At 47.0% G+C, this 24,788-nt stretch overlaps 1 protein-coding gene and 1 long non-coding RNA gene across 5 annotated transcripts in view; one reads left to right on the top strand and one right to left on the bottom strand.

The window, feature by feature from the left end:
* LOC118507728 overlaps window positions 1-24,788 on the bottom strand; it is a 106,409-nt gene that overhangs the window by 16,824 nt on the left and 64,797 nt on the right. For both annotated transcript variants that reach the window (XM_036046683.1, XM_036046684.1), the window contains exon 3: window positions 17,543-17,638. The gene's annotated coding sequence lies outside the window, so the exon portion shown is untranslated. The remainder of the gene's footprint in view (window positions 1-17,542; window positions 17,639-24,788) is intronic.
* The window catches only part of LOC118507729, a 64,002-nt gene that overhangs the window by 1,442 nt on the left and 37,772 nt on the right, over window positions 1-24,788 (top strand). The gene's annotated exons all lie outside the window — the stretch shown is intronic.

Genomic DNA, 24,788 nt, shown 5'->3' with positions numbered 1-24,788 from the left:
CATCACAATCACATTACTACATACTGTTGATACAAACTTTTCTGCTGTTGTGTGTGAGTCGGTCGGTATCTTCACGTATTTTTTCCCTATTTGCTGGATGGCTTTATGTTGTCTCGACTCTCTGACCATTGCGGTGACCACCACCACAGGAGGTACCGGGTCCCGAGCACGAGCGGCAAGAACTGCTCGATCTTCTGTCGAGCCTCGGGGATGTTGTTTTTGCTTTATCTTTCCATGCTCTCTGACCACCTCCGGCTCATTATTCTTACTCGCTGGCGTGTTCTCGGGCAGCTCCGTTTACATCATCAATCATAGAACGATCAGGGTGAGTTGTTTCTTCTCCACATCCGAGCGTACATTCTGAAGTGATCCGATCGTGACTCATTACCCACCGTACCCAGACCTCGGAACTTGAACTTCAGCGCGGGAATGGCAATACAGGGGAGGAAAAAAGTCAGTGGGCTTCTCGGATCCCGCCATCCGAGCATCCCATCGAGAGCCAAAACTTGACCCGTCTGGTGAAGGTTAAGCAGATGCCTCATAGCATTTCCGACGCACCGTAAGCCACAAACAAAGCGTCTGGAGGTTAGTAGGCTTCTTAGCCGCTCCACACTGGCTACAGCAAATGGCCTCACAGTACAAGATATCACACGGCAAGATAAGATTTGCTTAATCGTTCTTCATTTTGCTTATGCTTGCGCGCTATTGTGGTAACGCAGGTGGGAAAACGAAACAGGGATCAGAGGATGGTCCGTTGTTTTCATTTGCTAAAAAGTTAAAGAGCCTCTTGGTGGGATGATGAGAATTGCTGAGCTTTTTTTTTGTTTCTATGTGAGTTGGACTGGCCGAATCTTACAAATGAAAAAAAGCGTCGAGAAGAGACACTTGATAAGTAAGTCGAGCTGTATTATGACTGCACAGAATGAGGTTTAGGACCTGTCAGATTGAGTGACAGTTCGTTTGCAGATAAAGCAAAACGAAACACACACAAACCGTTAGTAGCGAACAGCGGCCTGTCATGGTAAGCACGACGTGGACAAGCATTAATTAGGCGAGAATGAATTATTCAGAACGCGTTAATAGTTCTCCAAAATTTTGAACATTTTCTTCTAATTTTTTTTCTCACCGGTTTGTGTGTTTTTGCTCATTAGCAAAAAGAGTTGAGCTTTGATAAGGTATGCAAAAGCTTTGCTCACCATTGCATAGCGCAATTAGAAGGGGAATGATTACTTTAAATTCAACCAGCAAGCTCGCTTTCATGCTGGAGACGATGATCTCAAAAAAAGGTCGTGACTGGATTAAATTAAAAATTACAAATCTACATCATACCTAGCATCCAGCCCCGTCATGAAGCCACCTGACACTTGGGAAGATGTATAACCATCTTCCACAGCGTCCCTGTGCTACACGTGCTAAATCAAAGGCCGGATTGTTCGTCTCACGTGGATTGCATATCTTCACTCGGTGCGAGAGCTGCAGGACACTACCGTGCCGTTGTGTGTCTCATTATTTCGTATCTCGACCATGCCGCTCGATGCCACTCGCATCAGCGCAACGCGCAATCCTCAAGTGTGGGAATAAAATACGGCTTCCCAAGTGTGCCCGTGATTATCACACTTGACGCTGTGTGAACAAGTGGCAGCTGCTCGGATCCCGGCGAAGACGTGAACGAAAGGAAACTCTTTCACTTGCCTTGCTTCGGTGCGATACTTTCACACCGGTCAGTGCTGTCCCGCAGTGGTAAAGCACATTTTTATCGACCTCACTTGTCGGGGAGGTCAGTTCGGCATGGGAGGTTAGGGCGAGCAGTTGAGATTATGAGGGCTCCGGTGTGATTTGCAGATAACGCCCCTGTTGCATGGACCCATTGCGTTGGCTGCAAAAAGGATAAGACGACGTATTCATAATGATAGTAGAAGTACAACTGTTCCCCCGCTTCCCCCAGCACTGGCTCGAGAGGTGGCATTAACTTTACGCCCCTTTTGCGAAGACGCCTCGGGGCAAAACACTTGACAATCGTGCCAACTGACAGCATCTCATCTTGCTTAATTTTACGGCAATGATGCTACTGTGATGTTCAGCTCGGTGAAGATGTGCTTTTGGGCATCGTTCACAAGTGCCCTCCTCTTGCCGTGACCTTGCCGTTCAAGAGGACGTGACGATTAATGGGGGGGGGGGGGGGGGGGGACCCAAAGCAGGATCAGCTTCCGAATTCGGGACGTCAGCGTGGTGCACATCAACTACTTACTACCGTGCGGTGCGGTTGAGAGCTATTTTAAAAACATGAATTGGCAGTTTAACACGTCAACACACGCATCGTCGCCGGTGGTGGTCTTTTGGATGGGTTGGTTGAGTGAGATAAGCTCAAGAAATCCGTTGCCAGCCAGGCTTCCTCGTTCTTATCGAGATCTTCCATTCGCAGAAGAGCGAGAGCATCAATTAACGTATTAGCTCATTAGGTGGACTCGCCAATGCTGAAGTGGTTGGGTACAATTAGATCCTACGTGTAGTAGTCCTTCAATATCGACCTCCAAAACATTCGCCAAACCACGGTCAGGTTAGGTTTCGACGCCAATTACGGCACAAATGCCGTCCTAAACTTATTCTCCCTGTGCGCTCCCCTACCGCGGTGCATAATTATGTGGGGGAGAATAATTGGGTGGAGCGTTACCCGGGCTTGAAACAATCGATAAGCATGAAGCGAACATCGCCGTGCCGCCGTGCAGGATAACAGAGACAGCTGAAATAATACGCATCCCATCCATCCGAATACGAAATGTGTAATTAAAAGGCTATGACATTAGTCTCGGAACTCATTATAAATGAGCAAACAGTCGAACGGATGCAATCGGGAAGCGTTGCAGCCTGGTCGCGTGTGTGTGTGTGTGTGTGTGTTGGTATTAGATTTATCCCTATTTGGAGTGCATGGAATTGAAATATTCCTGCACGAGAGGTACGGTACGATACGGCTTAGCACAAAAGTTCTCACGTTACGTGTACTAACTACATCCCCGCTACTGAACCTGGGAAGGAACGGACCTGGGCAGCGAGGTACCGAGCTTTGGCATATTGTTTCTAATTAGTCCAGAATTTCACGCCATGCACCATGCACCAGGTATGAATGGGGCTGGAAAAAGCGGACAAACCGTCACACAAAATGAATACGACCCGGCAAATGCGAACGGTAGCTGCAAACGGCGGTTCAGGGTTGACGAGCAGAAGCCGGTCGATTTCATTCCATATCCGGATTACCGGAGAAATCTGCCTGCCCGCCTGCGAATGCACGTCGTCGAGTGTGGCGCTTTATGTGCCGCAAAACCAAAGCCACTGTCATAACGAAACTAATTTCATTAGCAACTGAATACGATAAAACATCTCCCGGTCTGTGCCCGGGAGAAGCTGGTGCTGGCGGGCCCGAACGGATGGAGGGGATTTGCAAAAGCCTCATACCTTGGGAATACCGGCGAGTATTCCGAGAGGTATTTCCTAGATAAGAGCATTTGCATGATGCATGCTGCTGTTTTGTGGGTGTGTGCCTTAGTGTCCAAAAATTTGCTCAGACTCTGTCCGGGTTTAATCATGCCGGGTTGTCTGAGACGTGCTCGAGCCAGCCATTACTGCACATCATTGCCGGCTAGCCACCTTTACTCGTACAATCCGATAACTATCAGCGCATTGCGAAATAATTTCTAAGACCGAAGATGCTTCCGAGCTTGGAAGGGATTCTTAAAGAGAAAAGGACTATGGGATGCACTCACCGAAGCAACGAAGCAGCAGCCAGTACATCGACAAAACGAATCGAGACGGCTCGAAGCGCTTCGGAATCACCACCACTTCTTTTGCAGCTGTTGGTGGTGCGAGTTGGTGGTCGTCCACACTTCGCTTACGGGCGCAAATGAGTTTCCACTCAATCGAAAATGCCTTCGTCTGGTACTGCACCTGCTGAAACTGTTGTACCTGGACCGCGACGGATCGGCAGCAGTGGAAGCCTCTTAGCAACTCAATTAATTAGAAGCGGTTCGGTCTTTGTGTGAAATGCAGCTAAGTAGAAGCATTCAGGCCCGGCTATAGCCTTTCCAAGACACGGAACACGGACGATCCTAACCTTTCACTCCGCGAAAAATCCCACCACCACTACCTCCGTTCCAACCTCGGTGAGCAGACTAGGCCGAAGCCAAACAAGCAATGCAATCTCTTTGAAGGATACGCCACAACCGCCCAGTACGTTACTTTTTAACCGGAAGCGGAAACTTCTTGCTCCTGCTGCTGGTGTTTGTGGGTGGAGCAAGCATGGAGCCCGGATGGGAGGGAGAGCGTGGGGGGTTGGGATGTTCTTTTGTGTGCGTTGTATGGGGCACCCCACCCCGGTTTGAAAGCGGATAATAAGTTTTCCCTCGACTCAATTATGACCCTCGCTTCATTGTTCGCCTTCAGGACACGCAATAAGATTGGCTTCGCAGCAAGCTTCCGCTGCAGTGTTGTTTCTTTGTGGCGAGCGCAAAAAAAAAAAAAAGTGGATGGAAAGGGATTAATGTAACGATTCCGCAAAGGATAATGCTGCTTGATCAATTAGAAAGTTTTTCCTGTCTGCTCGTTTCCTTTAGACCTGTTTTTGGGCGAGTTTACGGGCCGCTGAGTTCTACATTAATCAAGTAATGTGCTTGCTAGCAGGTGGGGTTGGGAGAATGATTAGATTTCGAGTGATAAGATTATCATCCCCAACGATTGGGTGCGATTTGTGACATCATTTTTTACCACAAACGGGATGCGTTTCCGCACGTCAGAAACAGCTGCAGTGTGCAGATTGCACAGTGATCTGCTTAATCTTGTCCAGTCAACGATGTGACTTGCAGTGACAACTTTATCCATAAATAATCGCTCCAGTTGAGGGCACCGTCTGTTCGGTTTTAGTTGAATGGCTTGATGTCGAAACACTCACAGGCAAAGAGTGACCGACCCCTTCCCGGTGATTCTATCGATTCAAAACGTCAACGTCGGGTTGGATGCTGGTGGACCACAAAATCGCTTAAGAAATGTTCTCTTGCCCAGTCACACATTCACATCCGCTGGCACACAGTTAAGCTCGATCAATTAGAAAATTGCGGAGGAAAAGTTGTACATAGGCTGGGCCGAAGCAGCGCTAGTGCATCCTGGCGCTGTGAAGTGGTTTTTGCGTAGAGCAAGTTTTGTGCAAGGATAATAGTTTTCCTTCCTCAATTATGAAGATCGGATTTCATCCGGTCTGTGGGTGATGGTTGGTGGGGCGTAAGGGCGGACGGGTATCCTGACAAAAACTGACCCTTAGCTCGCTCATGATGAACTTCCTCTTGGCATTGGGATTGCTGAGTTCAGCTCGGCAGCAATGCAAAAGGCTTTTCCGTTTTATTTGCGTTGAGTTTGGGCCGACTGCTCGGCGGAACCGATCGACTGGCATGGTTTGAATAAATCATACTTCCGGTTTGGTTGCCACTCCACTTTCCACAGGACACGGCCGGTGCAATTGTTTCCATTTGCTCTAGTACGGCAAGAAACACTTAAACAATCCCCTTAACTCGGATGTCGGTTTTTGGGTTGTTTCTTTGGTCGTCTGTCTATCACTGCCACACACTCTAGATGCCACAGGCTCAACTGCTGTTTGATGAAGTCACAACGATAAGGAACAGATGGTACTTAACATTTACTTCACCGCATAACTCAGCCAAACTTTTTCCGTGTTTTTCTGTTTTTGTCACAAAAGAATACAAAACATACAAGCGGATCTGTACTATCTGTTTGCACAGGGTTCTGAAGCTTAAATTCATCTTGTGTCAATGCCCAGTGGGTTGAAAAGTTGGTCATAAAGCGATTTTCTTTTTTGGACAACTGATCAAAAGGTAGAATATTATAACGATCGTTTAATACTTCAAAAGTAATAGTTTTTTTTTTTGGTAAAATTTTTTCCCCATCGGAGTATACTTTTACAACAACTTTTCCCACAGTTTTGATCAGCAACGCGAAGGAAAACTCTTGGGAAGCGAAGCATAAAAAAACGTCCCCAACACACCCACCAATGTCGCTTCGGAATCGAGCAAATTCGTGTAGCAATCGAGTTTTCAAGTTGTCGATAAAGTAGCTCACACCCGGGGAAAACTCTGCGCAGGGAAAGCGAAGAAAAACGACACCTTCACACCCTTCTGCTTATGGTGTTACTGGTGAGTTATCGTACGAATAAATAGCAACCTTTTCCTTCGTACCGTGGAATTTGGCCATGCCAGCCCGGCGGGTCGGAAGCGATGACAAGTGATGAAGGTGCGTTAAAAGAATGGTGCTCCCACCGGTGTTGAAGTGTGCTCCCACTGTGCAGTTCGGGGCGGAAATTGAGCAAGGGAAATTGAATGCTGGCACATAACTGCTCGGCGCTGCGTACTGGTTTTTTTCTTTCTGTAGCAGAATTATTGTTCAGAGGAATTGGTAACCCGAAACAGAAAATTTTTAATTTTATTTGATTGATTTCGATGCGTTACAGAATGTGTGTTGAATGTCCTCAACACATAAAATTTATTTTCCCTCCAGTTAACCAGCAAAGTACGTAGCAGGGAGAAATCTGTCTTATGAGACTCATTTCCTTTCTTCCTTCCATAATCATATCGAAGGTAAAATGTGAATGGGAAACATCTCTTCCCTATTTCTTCAGAAACTCTCATCGGAGCTGTGAAGGTTCCCAACCATGCTTGGGTTTGTGTGTGTGGCGTTCCGGTAAAATGTCAATTATTTGTCACTTTGCTGCCACTTCAGGAGGGATGTGGAAAAAGAAAAAAAAAACCTTGACACCCTCCCCCGTTCCGGGGTACCAAATGGTTGATAAATTAAGTAACGATCGTTTGAGCACAAAGTGTAACAAGCGGGTTTCCCGAGCCCGCAGGAAAATGTATGCAAAGAACAGGAAGGAAACCAGGCGGTGGAAAAAATGGGCATAAAATCGATGCTCACCAAACATCTGGTGCACATCACTTGAAGAAAAACCAACGCACACACACACATACACACACAAACGCCGACTTGGTTCTGATGTGGCCGGTGTGTGTTTCATCTGTCGGTGGACGGGCTTTTACCTTTTCCCTGCTCACCCTTTAGAGCGTAATGTAAACATTTATGCTAGCGTATCTTCTCCCCCCAAACCAGTGGATAAAACAAACGGTGAATGAAAATTTTAAACCCAGCTTCAAAGCGTTCAGAAAAGAAAATGGAAAAACGACCAAACGAAAAGTCTTACACTGGCGAGAATTCTGGATGGGGGCCAGCAGCAGAAGTTGTAAAGATCATTATTATCGCTTCCAACGGAGACGGCGCTACGCTAGCACATTCGTAACATTGTTGCATTGACACGTTTATGGGACGTTTTTATCGCTTGGCTAGTTGGCCAGATAGTTTATGCACGTTGGCCGTTACATTTGCGCTGGGAAAAGATGAAATGAGGCGGAAAATATGGAAAATATCCTCGTTTGCTCAATAGCAGCACGGAAATGAAACTTTAAATATTTAGCATAGCTTGATTTAATATTCAAGTCCAGTGATGACTTTACAGGGATGATAAAAATGTAAAGGAATATCTGCAAATGCGGTAAAACGGCTACAAAAATATATCAAAGAGTATTCAAATGCAACAGACCACTAAACTAACTGGGGCTCAAACAAAACAGTAAAACAGACACGAATTAAGTAAGTATCAGACCACACATAAGTCCTTCAACGTAGGCCTCACAGGAACCCCGGAGGAATAAACACGTGATTGAATAAACGTATGTCCGCTAAATTTGATTGGTGCTGTCCTCCAAACCAGGCTGCCCAATTAAGATCGTCGTGTAAGCCTTGTCATTATCGGATCGTACCGTCGTGCTACTCCATCAAATTACATTTTCATAATTCAGCTACCGGCGTTAAGCCCTTTTCTCGCTCGCCTGCACACCGGCACAAGCACACACACACGCACAAATTGATTCTTAATCCACGCCAGTCATTGAAGCAAACGTTAGGCAAACCATTTAATCATCCACCAACACACGAGCCATCGAAAGGCACGATCCTCGAGATATTAGTCTACGCGAGCGGCTCAAAACACGCTCGGTCATCAATCTTCGGGACGGAAACCGTAAGGTGCTAATTGCTATTGTTACGACCAGCACTGTAGGCACGGACGACGTCGAGTGTTTCGCAGTGCAGCTTCCACGGAAGGAAACGGTTCGTGTTTGGGCGCTTGTGTTGACGGAACCGTGCCAAAAAACCGTCGCCCGAGATGTGGAATCCTTTTTTTTTCTTGCTGTTGTCGAATTGTATTTTGAGGCGCAATATCGATGACTCATTGTGGGGCCGATGCCGAAGCATAATTTGGATTGAGCACAACAATCCGATCGGTTCGGAAAGATTGATGAGCGTACGAAGGGTTGATGATTTGTGCGAAATCACGATCACTCCTGCCGCCGTACAGTGACGGGCGTCCGAGAACTTCGTACAGCCGAGCCTCGGGGGCATGTGTCAAGGTTTGTTTCTAGCAGCCGGTTTCAGGTTCAAGATCGTGTTCGTACGCTTCAAGCTCAATGTCTCGTCGCATGGTCAGCGGTTGGAATTTACCCTCGCTCGGTTTGCTCACCACCGACCGGGGAGCCTCATAAATACGGCTTAATTAGACGATGACGATAATCGGTGAATCGACTGGCTAGTGAAGAAGCCACATTCCGCCTCGAGAACGCAACGAAAAAGAAAACGAAGGCACACGGTACATCCTGATCCAAGAATTGCGCGCTAGAACACAGCCACTTGGTGGAGGATGAGCTCATGCTAGTGATGAGCGCACCGTTAGCGGAGAGCGCAAAAAGGTGTTGATAATTGATGGGTTGAAGGCTGAAGTAACTAGCGTGCCTTCGCATCGTCATACTTCGCTAGGTGTACCAAGCGAGGCTACGCAATGCTGCCGATGATGCCACTGACCTTCGAGTGAGGAGGTTGAGCAGCAGCAGTAGCTTCGACCAAAAATCCCACTTCCGTGGTGTGGTCCCTGTTCATTGAAGGGGTGCTTGCAGATTTGAATGATTTTTTTTTCTGGGCGATAAGAAGCCTCATCTCATAAGACACCACTTGCGCACTGAAGAAGGATTTGTGCTTCACTTATAATCTTTCAGCAAAGCGAAGGGTTTTACTTAAAACAACATGGAACACGAAGCACGGAGCACAAATGCTGCCTACATACATAGACGTTTTCAAGGAATGAAAAGCCCACTCCGAAAGGCAAGCATTACTGGGGGCCCGGTTTTTTTGTTTGTTGGCAGACAGGCCTTTTGACAGCCCCGGCACCGGAACCGTTTACCGGCTGTTAGTTGATTTTGCAAAATTACCCAACCACTCGTGTGTGAAACAAAGCACGCACTCCTTCTGGCGCTGCGTCTACCACAAAACCCAGGCAGGATGCTCTGACAGATGATAGTGCACCACTTGCAGTGTGAAGCATCTCGGGGGGAAAAAAAGGGGGGTGGGGGGGAGAAATGGAAAAATAACGATCAAGCGTCGAGTGTGAAAGATAAATTATATCCGAAAAGCTCACATGATTTACTGCCCCGGCTCATGATGAGACTATTGCCCTTTATGGCATCTTGCATCGTGCGCTGCAAAACTGCATCCCGGGTTGGAAAGAAAGATGCCAACACACACACAATAGGATGAAGAGCAAAAAAAGCAGAACATGCAGGAAGAAAAGCGATACGGAAAGCAGCTCGTCCCAGCGGTATGCATCTTGGGAATGGATCCTCTTCCAGCCGGTCCAGCACATCACTCCCGGAAATGGATCGTCTGGTGAAAATGGTGCTAAAGAGTGCCCTCGGAATGTGGGCAAAAGAGCAAAAACGCGTGGGACGTACCGTGTGTGAAAATGGGGACCCTCTTTCACGTTCCGTCCTAAAGAAAACTCCCTTTTGTGCGATACGGACTCGGATCTCGGGCTGGGCGGACGCACCGAAGAATGTCTGCGTCGTCGTAATCGCACTCGAGACAGAATGAGCCGAGGTGGAGGAGATGGTTTTTTTTGGAGCGATTCGAGAAGCCATAGTTCAAGCTGGGGTATCCCTTTTAGGAAGCTAAAGTTGTTTCCGGGTCGGCGGAAGTGGTGTCCTCGGTAGCTCGGCTGATGTTGGATGCTCGGCAGGATAATGAACGGTCGGGATAAGGGGTAATGGAGATGATGGGTGCTAAATGACGAGTTATTATTTCCACTAGAGGGATCGGGTTGGAGCGTTAGCACTGGGAGAAGGGCAAGATTGTCTCGAATTTTGAATCCCTTGGATGCGGTTTGGTTTTGGCAAGTGAAGTGGGTGGTGTGTGTGTTTGTTTGAAATTTGGCTTTATGACGTAAGGACAGGGGATCCCTTCTCGGACGGATTTCAAATGTTTGATGAGCGTCATAAACTAACTGGGCTGGGATGTATTAGACGCAGTATGTCATAGGGTTGTACTGATGGGAGATTAAATATCCCGCTGTGAAGAAGATTGCTTGCATTTTTGGGTTGCTTTGTAATAGAAATTCGTATTGCGTATATGTAAAGGCTTTAGTATTTTAGCTTACAGTATCAGAACTTGTCGTTTTTAGACTTCAAAAACGCACATCGAGCTGGGCCATTTTTTATAGTCCTCTAGAGTCGTTCCGCACTAAACGTCACCGAGTTTGAATGCATTGCATAAGTTGACATTCGCTTTATCATAACCCAGTACAACGGGTTTACTGCTAGCGACTACATTCCTCAGCACCGAGTCACAGGGTATGCAGAACAAAAGCGATTTTCTCCTACACAATAGCGCGGCACCGTATCACCCGACCAGCGCCTAACCCAACGACAGGAAGCGTGAAGCGGATGTGATGATAAATGTTCCAAAACCACACCGCATTGACCGCAACACTTACTGCTGGTTCAATGTGTGAAGAGCTAGAAAGGATCCTTCCCCTCGTGAACGTTCCTCGATGCTCCAGCTGACTGGGAAACTTGGATGGAACGTCGCGCTAGCCGATTCTACAGAGATAAAACGCACAGCTTCCCGAAAGGCTTTCCGAACTGAGATACCTCCCGCAAAGCTGGCCAGAGCCCGGATAAACTCGGTGGATGTTTGTGCCACCGCTTTCCCTCCTGCACCGCGCACTAGGGTGGCAAAGGGTTAAAATTGAAATGAGGTTTTCGTGAAAATCAAATGTGATGGCTCCATTATGGCCTGCCGGAAGGTAAGCGTTGATCGAAAAAGGGGCAACCCGCTTGTTTGCCTATCGGAATCAACGAGTTTGCAAAATGTCTACACGGCGTAGGGCACACGATAAGGTGCTTCTTGCCCCGAGAGCAAACACAAGTCAGCAGTAGTTGCTGCGCCCTGGTGGGATCATCACGAACAACACAGCAGTAGCAGCTGAATCCGTCCGGCGCTGGCCGTGCTTTGTGCGCTTCGTCTATCTGCCAGTGCCAGCGTGCGGTCGTGGCAGTGGAGACTTTGTTTGACGTCGACCACCGGCAGCGCTTCTGTTCCGGATCATTGTTTCTAGCGGAGTCGTTAGTCAGCGCTAGTCAGTACGCTGAAGTTTATCCCACACTGGTGGCTTTCCGCGTTGGGACGTTGATTAGGCGACGGTAATGTTGGACGGGACAGTCGCGAATCTGCAACCAGATTGCAGCAGAAAATGGGGAGCACTAGCCGAACCTGTGGCTGTCATCGGCATGTGGAGCCCTTACTGGGTGGGGAGGTTCCATACACGCAATCTAACAACGCACCAAAAACCTTTCTGGCCCATGGGATGTTTAGAAGTCGATAAATAAGTTTTGGATGCAACTAAATTTGAGCCCACCAAACAGTTCCCCATTTTGGACGGCTTTACTCATCCCCATGGCTGGTGAACACGGAAAAACCTTCAACCCCCTGGTGACCATCACTAGCGAAGCACCCATCTTGCAGAGCCTGGTGGAGAAAAAAAGGGTCTCAGAAATCGAGTGGCTAGTGCGGCATCGAAATGTGTTTCCATAGGCTTCGAGAACCGCGAAAACAATGGATCACTAAGCGAAATCTCACACAGCCAGAAACCAGCCGCAGCTGTCAGCCTGAGAGAGCAGTGTGTTTCTCGGGGTCTCGGGTGATGATTATGCCGACAGGAAAATCACGACGCTACTACAATCGACCATCGCGTTTTGTGAAAGAGGAAGCTCTGGTCGTTTATCCGACGGTCATCGTGGTGGAATTCATTCGCGAACGGAATGGGACAGAAACGCAACCAGCAGTCGTTTCAACGAACGAAGAGCGTTCTGTACGATTTTCTGATCAGTTTTACACTAAACAATCAAATTACAATGGTTCGCCCCGCGCCGAGACGCAAACTATTCGGTTGAAACGTGCTAGACGTAAGCATTCTGATCAAATCTTACCCCTCCGGAAGCGACCGTTGATGGTGGTGGTGGTGTTGAGCTATCTTAAGGTCTCCCGGTACCGGATGAGACGAGATAATTAATTTACAGCTCAACCGACCGATGTCCGGACCAACCCCGTACATAAAACGTAAATAACTTCCATCTCAATAAAAATTACGATGGGTTCCTCGTCCATTCGCTCAAACTCCAATCGAACACCACCGTCACCGGATGACTCGTTGATCATCCAATCAGAATGATAATTATCAAAGCAAATGAAGCCATTAAAAAAGCTACCTCTCGGGGAGGAAATGAATTAAAAACGCATTACTCGTCACAGGCACACAATTCGTGCTTGGACGGTACACGCTACGAGCAACCACTGTTGGCAGCGTTCGCGTCATCCCGTTGACGGCGATGGGACGGTACTTGGATGTGCGAAAAACGTGGCCGGAAGACGGCGAGAAATCCGTTCCCTACGTTCGAACTATTGTATGCAAAATCGGTACGGTACCTGGTAATGTGAGTTGGAATTTGTGAGATTTGCGCTAACGTTAAGCTGACAGTGAGCCAAGATTGGCATGCAATTCGGCTAGTGAGTGATATATCTTGCGCCTCACGCAATCGATCAACGGAGCTGGTTTTGCGTGATCGCTATCAGTTTTTTATTAAAAATGGGAAATGTGCATAGCTCTAACTCCAAGCTCTTTCTCCGATTGCATAAGAAGCAAATAATCGGACGCTAAGGTCTTCCCGCGCCATACTTCCCACGTGGATCATCATTTGTTTGGAGATACTTTTTTCTGTTCAAATCTGTCAGATTACCCCGGGTGCTGGGGGTTTTGGAAATTGTGAAATGCGCCAGACAGCTGTCACTGTCAACGCGGGTGTTTACATCCGCCTCGCGATGGACACGCGGAATGCTCTTAGTAGGTGATACTCGGCACCGCTTCATCCACGTAATCTTCTTCAGTGCACATCTTTTCTACCGACCACTTACGGCTATCGCGAGAAGTTGTGGCACGTTCAATTGACGATTCGATTACATCAACTACCCTTCGAGGGCGGACAGAGCCGGTTGGCCGGTTGGGCAACTTCCGACCGTAGCACCCAACACGAACACACGCTTAAATCTCCCGCCGGTGCGCATCTTATGTACGGCGTGGTAAATGGTGGCAGTATGGCAACTGGAAACCCTATCATTTGCTTGCTTGCCGTACCGTGCCGAAACAAGCTGCAGTAGTAGTAGCAGCAGTTGCACACTGCAACTAGGTAGGTCGTAAATTAATCCCACCGTCACCGGGAAGGGCTGCATCGGTCGACAAGAATGCGGTTCCACAGCATTTGCGCAGAGCGAACGCTCTGGTTCAGCGCCACCGAATGCCCAACGGCACACTCCTGAGCAACCTCCAGCGCGCTCGGTAAGGAGGCACCGAATATCAATGTCACGTAGACGTGACCACCGGCAGCAGACGGAACCGGTTTTTCACTTGATCAAAGAAAGTGTACTTTATGGTTTTTCTTCCCTCTCCGGGCGGAACCCTTCCCAGGTCCGCTGGCGTACCTTGAGCATTCCTTCACCGGTAGTGGCCGCAGTGACGTTTCGATGCTGCGTCTTGAAGTTCAGGCCACCGATCTAGGGCACAAAATAGTGCGATATTTCATCGTGTGATGTGTGTGCAGAATGGTTCGTAGAATTGGACCTTTCATCATGCACACAGTTTAGTGCGATTGTTGTTCCGTTTGTTTTGTTCGATTGAAGAGAACATCCACGAGATTGCAACAAACGGTGCGGAAATCGACCAGAAGTCCTTCCAAATTCTGCAAAGTAAAACTACGTCAAGTTCTCATAACAGATATATTGTTGAGTACACTTCCTGACAGTTTTTCCTCCTTCCTGATGGATTGTAATTTTAAAGCAGGCCTTTCCGAAAGACCTTTCGATTAGTCCGTCGTCGTTCGTTTGTCCTCATTTTGCTTTTGTGACAATGTAAGCCATCCATTGTGCTTATGTAGGCTTCCTCGTCGTTGGCCTCCAGTTGCACAGTAGTTTCGTTCCAGGGTTTTTTTTAACGATTTTGTACCATCTGGAGCAGAAAAGTGATGGTTCATTTGATGTTCCGGGTCTCCGACCACCGGGCCAATGGGGATCGAAATCCCTCGCTGTGAGAATTTTACGTACTGCAAGCTTTAAAAGTGATTACTCTTTTTATGCAACGTAAAGTATAATTTTTATGCGCTCTGGCAAAATATACACAGAGAGGAAGCCCAATAAATTTCAATCACGCTTACCGCAAACCATGCACAAATGAAGCTTCGTTTATCATAGTCGCCGGAAGTGGGGGTGAAGCTAGCTGCCCCACGGTCCGGGACACTCGTTATCTTCCGTTTAGCTCATTTATTAATCATCTCCAAACAGTTTCGCCATAATCGTATCGCTTGGTTCGTGCAGCAACTGTTTTTGCTCGCCGTTTTCTTCATACATTTAGCGAACATCTTAACCTATTTTCCTGCGAGAGATTTTATTTATCCTACCGAAGCTGCATCCTAGATGCACATTTGCACTGGCACAGGCACACGGTGGCACTATTAAATCTTCATTTTGTCTAGAGTCGGTTGCCGCTTGTGGCACGTCTTGGAGGTTTGAGCGAGTGTTGCTGGCAACTTCTTTAAGCTGCCCCACCGATGGCAACGAATGACTCAACGAAAGCCACAACCACCCAGCCCGGCATGCAACCATACCCAAAAATGGAACAGCAAACGAGGGCAAAACCGACGGCATAGGGTGCAGTCCCGAATGTGTGGAATGGTGGAATTCTTATTTTATTATTAGTATACCTCGCCACATTCCTTTGCACCACTGTCACTGGGAAACGTAATGTTACAATTTTATTTGCGCACTGACCGTGTTCGGCTGCAGTTTTTTTTTTCGTTGGTTTGGTATGTGCCACCACAGTTTATATTTTGCAGCCGTTGCACCTACGGAAGAGGAATATAAAACGTGCACTTTACTCGAGCTGCATTGCTGCTGAAGACTGGGGGTGGCACATCATCATCTCACGCAAGAAAACAAAAGGATGAGGGAGCGAGAAATGGCCATCGGGGAATGGAAGGATGTCCATATGAAGTAGGAGAGTATCGGTGGGTACGTGATACTTCGTCGATTGTGACAACGGACGGCAACACGAGTCAGCAGTATTTTCGCACGATTGAACAATTCGTCCTTCCAGTGTGCTGGCAGTGCAGGAATAACCAACCATTGAAGGAGGTTGACAAGAAGCAGCAAAACGATTCGACCCCCCCCCCCCGGGGAGGTTTAGAGATTCCCTTTCGATAACTACTCCCATTAAATATTGTCGTACGCAATCGGAAAGGGCATTTAATTCATTAGGTATCATCGTTTCGGGGTGAAACCATTATACTCCCTTATTGATGAGTCCTTTTAGTGATTATGCAGGGGTTGTCGCATGTAGGAGACTTTAAGTGTATTGTGATTAACTATCTACTTCTCGCTTAATGAACTATCTTTATTCGATATCTATGAGAATTTTGTGCCGTAGTGTAATAATTCATTGTAAGTAATATTTACTTGTAATATAGGTAAAGAAACCCTGCAGCGCAAGGACGTTTCCTCCAACGAAGTTCCACCATTCGTGGACAGCTAATTAAATCACGCAGACACAGATGCTTTATCGTTCGTTTCGTGACCGGCGCACGGTTTGCTCCCATCGCAAGGACACCTTCCTTGGTCGATAACGGCGTAAGGATATCAAAGACCCATTACAATAACCGTTTGCGTAAAGGTGGAACCGGTTGTGGACGATCATCAGACCCATCATCACTTCGTTCGGTTTTGCCGTTACGCATCGACATCGAACTCGACGAGAACGTCAACCAGGGAGTCCATCTTCAGTTCCGATTTTTTCCCCAACCACGAGCGTCGTTCGATTCATGGCTTCATTGGTTTAACGCAACAAAAAGCACAATCCTGGCAGGATGCTCCAACACGCAGTTCTACAGCAAGGGCAAGGACAGGATAATATAAAAAAGGTGATAAAATAAACAGACGCCTTGGAGGGGTTGTAACGCACCGACCAGGAGCCAGGGCAGCGAGAGTGCCTTGCCTTCTCCCCCTCCGACCGAAAGCTCTAAACGATTTTCCAGCACTCGTGTGTTCGTTTCGTATCGATTCCATTTTATCGCACAAACAAACGCGCCGCACTCTTTCACGGGCATCGTCGGTGTAAGCACCGGAAGCAAACAGAAAACGATATTTACAGGCAATAATTTAATTCGCCAGCGTCGTCAGGACACGAAACAAGAGGGGAACGAGATGCAGTGGAATGCTGGTGGAAGCTTTTTCCCGATTCGATCCAAGCTGTGAAGCATGGAGCAAAGGTGAAAATGGGACCGTTCCACTTGACGTTGGGCGGTGAGTCGTTGGCAAACGAAAAAAAAAAACGAAGACATCCCATGTTGTGGACTTCCGTTTGCGACGACACGTTGTTACGATGGTGTGTATTTTGCCGATACAAAAACACAACCATACACACGTACGCCGCTTGTTCCCACTGCCATTGCTACCGAGAGCGAGAATGGTATAATATTTAAAGCTTTTTAATGACTTCTTTCCGGGGAATTGCAACTAGCTGCGACTAGGGTTTACGCTTGCGATATCTTGGGATCGGCAGACCGGCCAGAAGACTCTAGCTGTTGGCAGGCGGGCATAAATCGATTCTGCTGGAGCTTGTTCTAAGCGTTTCCATTCGCCAAATGGCGGCGAGGATACAAATAGACCAATCATTTAGTGGTTGGTGAGTTACGGTGAAATACGGTCGGTTTCCAAGTCGATAAAAGACAAATCGAGCGTAATTTATGAACAAAAGGGGTTTTCAGTCGAAGCCACTGTTGAGGAAGCCATCGGAAGCGTAATTTATTGCATGCAGCGAGCGAAAAATTCACAAGTCTGATCGAATTTTCAGTTGCACTATGCTAGTTCTGAAATCTGCTTTAGTTTAATCACTCTGTCAACTACCCTTAACAAGCCGAGTTTGAATCAACCAAGCTACAAAAGTTTACCTTTACGCACCTCAAACACGGGGGTTTGTTTCACCGTTTTGCATAAATCAAGGCGCACTTACCTCTCTTAATCGGCTTATGACATTTTTATTTTCACCACGAACGTACGTCCAGCACTAGCGACGGTGTACCGTGAAGAGAGCAGAGAGGAAGGAATTCTGAAACGAAACAACAAAACGACAAAACAAACTGTTAAAGCAGAACATTGGCAGCAGCAGCAGCAGCAGGGCCTACATAAAGGCAACTTCAAAAATTCAGCCAACAAAATCGGAAACCCGTACCACGATATGATGGCGTGATGATGGAAAAGATAAGCAAAAACATTCTCCTCCATTTTCATTCCACCCGGGGAGGGGGGGTTTTCGAGGGGGAGTTTTTTCGGTGGAGTTTCGTTCGTTCGTTTGGTGTTCTGTAGCGCCCCTATCCTGTACATTTGTCCGTTAATCGTTAAGCAGGCAAAATTATGTGTTATGGAGTAACTTTTGCGATGGGGTAATTAATTTTCCGATGCCGTGGAAAATGGTGAAAAGATATCGAGCTCTCCGAAAGCGAAACACACCGCACATGGTATCATTGTGCCTGACGATCGGTGGTTTCTGGTTCGATGTCATGCTTCGAGGGGCGAAACACACACACACACATGCGCCGGACCGCAGGGAATCTCAAAAAGGACTACTAAGGAGGGTCAGAAAAGCACTACCGTGGCAGGCGAAACGGATCACGGAAATGGAGTGTTAAACGTTATCAACGGCAAAACTAGGGAGCAGAAAGGAATTACGACGTCTTTTTAGTTTATGAAATTTGTTTTTTCCAACCCTGGTACTTAAGTAGCGTGGGCAAAGTACAAGGAATGTTCTTCCCACCGAGCGAATTATTGATAGTGGTAAGGAAGGTTAGGGGCACCCGAAGAAAAAAACAACACACAAACACACAGCGGAAGCAACATGGTAGAATTATTATGGGGAAAACCCTCACGTGGAAACCTTACACGAAGGGAAAGCATTCGTGCTAGAGGACCCTCAATCATATACTCCACGCTGGAGGGTTGATGGGAAAACCGCTGGCGAAAAACCTTTCACGGGTCGGTGGCAATGTCGCATGAGATAACGAAATATGTCCAAACACGAGTGTGTGGGATTTCGTTGTCCCGCGGGGGAAGGCTTTCCTGCCTGTGACACGTGGGGTTTATTTTTAAGCAAGGTTTTTGGCTCGATCGAAAAGCTACATTCGAATACTAAACAGGGATTGAGCTTACTGGGAGCGAATTGAAATTTATGGTTGCAGCTAACGTCCAATAAACGAAATCAGTTACTAACTGTTTAATTGAAACACGTTAAGCTGCGTGTCTCGCCAAATCTGGTACCATTATCTGACGATATTTACTACCGTTCGTTATTGACCCATAACACCTTCCCCCCTCGAAAGAATTCTTCAAACCCCTAGGGCCTTCAATAAAAAGCGGCAACCGATCTGAATCGATAATGAACGTCAATGTTGCTATTGCGCAATAAAACAATCATCACCAGAGGCCAAGCCAACCGTTATCCTCATCCCCATCTCAACCGTGGCCACGATTAGCCACTCGACCGTGGCATGAAGGCAGAACCGATAAATGATTCTGTTTACGGCTGGCAAGGTGCTACCAAGGAGGTTGCGGGCGAATTTTTCCCCAGGACGATCTGATGTTTCGTCAGTCGATTGGCAAACTTCGATCGTTTGTGGTGGTCATAAACGTGTATATCGCAAACCCCCACGAATGCGTTCATGACGTTCTGCTACGCCCTTGCGGGGGTGTTTCAGGAGGGCTGTGTGGCAGGGGCAGCAGAAGTAAAACTTTCACCCAAACACCTGCCAGTAATTGGCGGTGATTCGGTGATCATAAACATAAACACTAATCAGCAAGTTTGTTGCCGGCAGCCAAAAACCGGCAATTTCTTAGACCAACTCAACCGTTTAGGTGACGACCAGCAACAGACACAGGAGGGGTGGCGTTTGGTGAGCACCCAACCTCATTCTGATTGTGTGTCTGTGTGTGAGAGAGAAAATCGTATGCATACACCACACCGGAAAACCCCTTTTTCCCATGCTCAGCTCCTTGCCGATGCTTTCCATTGCTTGATGGTGTATAATTTGCTGCCAGCATTAAATCTGATTTTATTTACCCTTAACACCCTTCGCACACACACACACACAAACGCTCTTAGTGCTATTTGTAGAAGCTCGTCCTTTCCTCGAATCTCGGAGATCTCGTTAAATTGTTTTACCCTCTTGATTGCGCATTTTAAGCACCCAAGCAGACACAGGTAGAGAAAACCCCCCCGGGGTCCTTCCCATCATCGCACCATCGGGAAGGGGTTTTGTGTGCGTATGGGAAAGGTTTTATTAAATTTCTTCTCCATCAAGTTCGAATCCTTTCGCTTATTTACCTTTTTTATTCTTTCGACATCGATATTGAATCAGAATATTGAATGCTTGAACCAATGATTGCTAACGGAACGGAACCGTTACCGAAAGCTGTGATTAGACGCCTATTGATCGACCCTAGCGCCTGGTGAATGGTAGGGTGGGGGGTAGGGGGGGTTACGAAAGCAATTAAGTGAGAAGATTTATGCAAATGTGCCGTTACCCCTTAATCGACGCTACCTTTAAAATTCAACCTGTCACAAGTTTTTTTTTACCGAAGCGTTTGTTCCAATATTCAAAGCACACTTCTTCGGCGATTTGCAGCTTAACGTACGTTTTTCAGAGAGCCAGACATCGGAGCTGCGTTTGCTGGGGCTTCCGGTTCAGGGACGGGCGTTAGAAAATTTATCACCCGAAACCATGGGTGAATAGCTAATTTCAAGACGCCGCGAGAGGATGGATTTTCCGAGAGTGGAATGTAATGAGTTTTTGGTAGCAAAGTTTCCGAGAAGCGAAGACATTGTGTAGCCCCCTCCCCTGTAGGATTGTGAAAAGGTAATTTGGGGTATTTTAAATAAAATTATGTCGTGCTGTTTTTTTTTTTTTGTTGTATCTTTGCTATTAAGTAGCCAAGTAAGATGTGCCTGGTGGGCTACGGCTGCCACCTGGAAAGCAATAAAAGCGCACAAACTCATTTAGACGAGCTAGGTGAAGGTTGGGTGAAGAATATTGGAGTAGAGAAAAACGACATTCGGTAGTTTTATTAACCATAGAATGCGAATTCGTCTCTTTAATGCAAGCCGTTTGCTTACTCCTTTACAAGAAATACATCGGGTCGAAAATCGGACGTCCAAAACTGTTCAGATGCTGCTATCAAACCTATTTGCTAAACGCATATCTACAGAATGGAAAATCTTCTTACGAAGGATATAATCCGCCAGCGGGTAAAAAGTTGGTAGTAGCTTCCCCGGCAAGGCTTGACCTAACGATGCTATTGATGAAACCCACTCACCTTTATCCGCTTAAAGGTTTGTTCGCCCTCCGTCGGGAAACTTGATACTGGCGGAGTAATATGACCCCCCTGTTGCAAAGCAGCTCAAAGGGATGTGTACTAATCGACCAACGGGCAGGATCAAACTGTCTCCCTTAGAAACGTTCCAAACTAACGCACATAGTGGTATGTGCTTTTGTGTTGCTGGAAAAGCTTGTAGGCAGAATATGCCCAACAGCATATGAAACCACTTCGTTCGTAAAAGGTTTCCCGGCTGCTGCTGTTTTTCGCCCAACCTGTCAACAAGTATCGTTTATATACTTCCATCCGATAGCACGTCATAACGCCATATTGACACCTTTTCATCCAGCTTCAGCACGGCACGATTTGTCAAACAAAACAAAAAAAACCCTGACACTCCAAAAAACTAATCCATCAGTAAACAGCACCGTCGATACGCGGCGACAGATGAAACTCGAAAATCGAAACTAATCATGTGCTATAATCAAATCATAAATCATGACACTCAGCACGCACAACGCGCAACGCTTGCGATGGGCAAGATAAAAGCGAGGGTGGCCACTACAGAAACTTCCGACCGACTTCAGCGCCCGGTTGATGAGTTGTAGATAGGTTTATCAATAACTGTCAGCGTGTAAATGTCCCCATCGTTCATGATGTCACTATCGCGGACGCCACGGGTGGAAATGGGATTTGATAGAAATTATTGATCGAGAATCTATCGGAGTTGGCGGGGAAGGTGAAAGAAAGTGACACAGAAAGTTCTACCGCCTGTGGCCCATCCGCACCACACACACACACGCAGGGCAGGGCGCCATCACACAACGCGTCACGCTTGCTGATTGACAGACTGGTAATTGAGCTTGCCAACAACTGGTTTCTCTATCTGTCCGCTCGACCGATGGACTTAGCGCAAGTCGTAGATGACTATTTATAAGTGAGTCAGCTAACTGACCACCGGTATTGAGTTTCTTTTTTTTTGTGTGCTGAGCTGGGACTCCTTCTTGAAGGCGACAGTGTGGATCATGTAGGATTTAAGAGTGGGTTGGAAAACGCCAACTAAACCAATGGTCCCCGGTACCCTTCTAAGGTTGATTTCGCTATCTTGTAGTTCTGGGCAAGGCTAGTTGCCCTCACTCGATGACTAACTGGACAAAATCGTACCCTAGACAACCTCCCAACGCTCCACCTCGATCAGCTGATTCCGAGTTCACCATCCTCAATCCATCCGCTGTGAACGGCTCCAGCCTCTATTGTTCTTTTTCACTTTCAACCACCAGCCTTTTAGTTAAAGTCACAGCTGTTCGTTACGATCGTCCTTCCTCCTCGCACCATCACTCACCAATTCCAACCGGCGTAGCGGATTGAAGAATGAAAGTAAAACATTACTCAACCCCAACCACACTAACCGACCGAACGACCGATTCAAAGACCTCGCGAACGTACACACACTTCCTGGGGACTTCCAACGCAAAATGAACACCGGCATGTGCGGCGAACGGACGGCGACAACTTTAAAAAAACCAACAAGAAGCATTTTGGACCCATTGGTTTTCCATGCCACCCAATGATTTATCATTTCACTTAACCGCACAACTGAAATTAGTCCGATTTATTACACTGTACACTGTAGTGAGTGGCCGTGCGCAAGCCTCCATAACGTCGGGATAGTCATCCTGTGGACGGGCGCGACTCGCGTGAGCTTGGGGAGTGGTGGGTTCTGGTCGGTTCTTTACGCCAACCGCAAAAACCGTGTCGTTCAACTGTCCAGCCAGCCAGACACGTCCATTGTCCATCGGGTTGGGACAATGAGCTTACGGGAGGTTAGTTGTTGCCGTGTGTTGATCACCGTTGTTAACTGACGCAACCAGAGCACCGGTACTGGGGACCGGTCAGGGGCGCGATAGAGAAAGGCCAGACAATAAGGAAATCGTCAGCCGGTCGTCATCTTGCAGTTGTAGCGTCCAAAAATCTTCCCACTTGTCTTCAACGATCCGTTTCCTCCAACGGTTCAAATTAGACTTTAGCGTTAATAAATAAATGGTACGCTTCCGCAGAAACCGCCCCTTCACGCGCAAGACGATCACGCGACGCGACGGGAAAAGAAGAGTGCGCTCGTTAGTAAGGTGGGGCGTTGCAGGGAGGGTTTGCATGACGATTGCGCCACGAATTGTATGCCATTAATATTGTGCTTCTGTTGTGTTGTGCGGTGGACATTTCGGTTTCGTTTGCGTTGCAACCGGTGCGTTCCGTCGTGTGTCGTCCGTACGGCGGGTGGCCACCACTAGCAGCAATGGCAACTCCCTTTTTTTCGGGGCTGCCCGGGATCATTCTGTGCCGTGTGCCTCAGTTTCTTTCACCGATCCGATTGGGAAGTTGCGCAATAGGAGGAGAGAACAAGAATGATGAAATGAAAACCCCGGGGTGTGTTTTGTTTGTGGTGCGCGAATTAATTGCACCCAATTACCGACACGTTAGGTTTCGGTACGGGATAGTTTGTCTTGGCTGTTCCATGCACTGTTCCGTCGGCCGTCTTCCAGCATGTTTTTGTGGCTTTTTGGGTGTATCAATTATTTGCACAATAAAATTTAATGCAAGTGCTTGGAAACTATTCACCTGGGAAGCATGGGACGTAGACCTGATTGATGGCTTTACTCCTGCTAAGCCTAAATGCTTTGTTTTAAATCAGGAAATTTTGGGCTCTTTCTGGGATAATACACGTAAATATGACAATTTTAAAACCATGACAATAAGTCTCTTTTAAATTAAAGAAAACCTTCAACATAAAGCAGCGCTCATATATCAGTCTTTTCATGGACAACATTAATAATCAGCTACGTATTATGGTTAAGGTTATGGCCTTAACCATGACCTTTAGATGGTGCTTGTTCCAGTTATTTATTGCTCTACCTGGGCAACATGGATGATTAAACGGAAAACATAAAGCCCGACAGAAGGCCCTTGGTGAACGCATCACTTAAATAGTGAAGCCAAGTCTGCGAGCTAAATATGACATATGATATCATGGGCCACATGCGATGGATATAATTATTTCTCCACGAAATGTTTAAGAAGGTGATGGTAAGGTTAAATTTGACTGAAGAAATGCTAAAGAACATAGAAAAACTAGCAATATGATTACAACATATGCTGTATATTAAAAAGTTTTAAACATACACTAGAATGAAAGGATGAAAGAGAAAGAACAGAGAGCAAAAAAGCCATGAAAATTGCAAAAGTATACACGGAAATGATTTCACAACACTATTAAATTAGCTGCCAGCCAGAAACCACTCAAACCGACATAACTAATGGACAGTATAGCCACCGGCCGAACGTACATTAACACTGTCCCTCAAAGCCATAACCAAACTGACCGCAGAATGTGACATCTCAATTAGGCAAGCAATCGCAACCGTAAGGACACGTACACGCGGGTGTTTGATTGATAATCCTTACAGCCACCCGCGGATCTCGTACCCCCCCCTCCCACCCTCTTTTCGCTTCCCCATTGGTTCCATGATGATGTACGGTGTGGTGGGTGTTGTGGTTGAAGGTGTTAATGGAATTTCCATCATTTCACCATCGCTTCGCGACGCAAACGGCTTCTGCAATCGCTTTTCATGCATTTAAGGCTCACGGTACTGATTTCCATTTCAAATGCCCGAAAGCTGGCACAGTAGCGGACAAACAATAGCGAAAACGCCATTCGGGCCGAGATTTCCCTATCAAAGGGGTAAAAGTTTTCTTTGATTGAATCATTCCCGTTCTGCGCATTTGGAAAGTTGAAGTTAATTGTTGAGAAATTTGTAGCGCTAATTGGATGGGTGAATGGCACTGAAGAATTTTCATTCTGCGCGATGGAACGAAAGAATTTGGCGCAAGATTCTTGA

The sequence above is a fragment of the Anopheles stephensi genome, chromosome 2 (genome assembly GCF_013141755.1).
Source record: "Anopheles stephensi strain Indian chromosome 2, UCI_ANSTEP_V1.0, whole genome shotgun sequence".
NCBI lineage: Eukaryota > Metazoa > Arthropoda > Insecta > Diptera > Culicidae > Anopheles > Anopheles stephensi.
The sequence above is the reverse complement of the archived record's forward strand: the minus strand, read 5'-3'. Positions and strand labels throughout refer to the sequence as shown.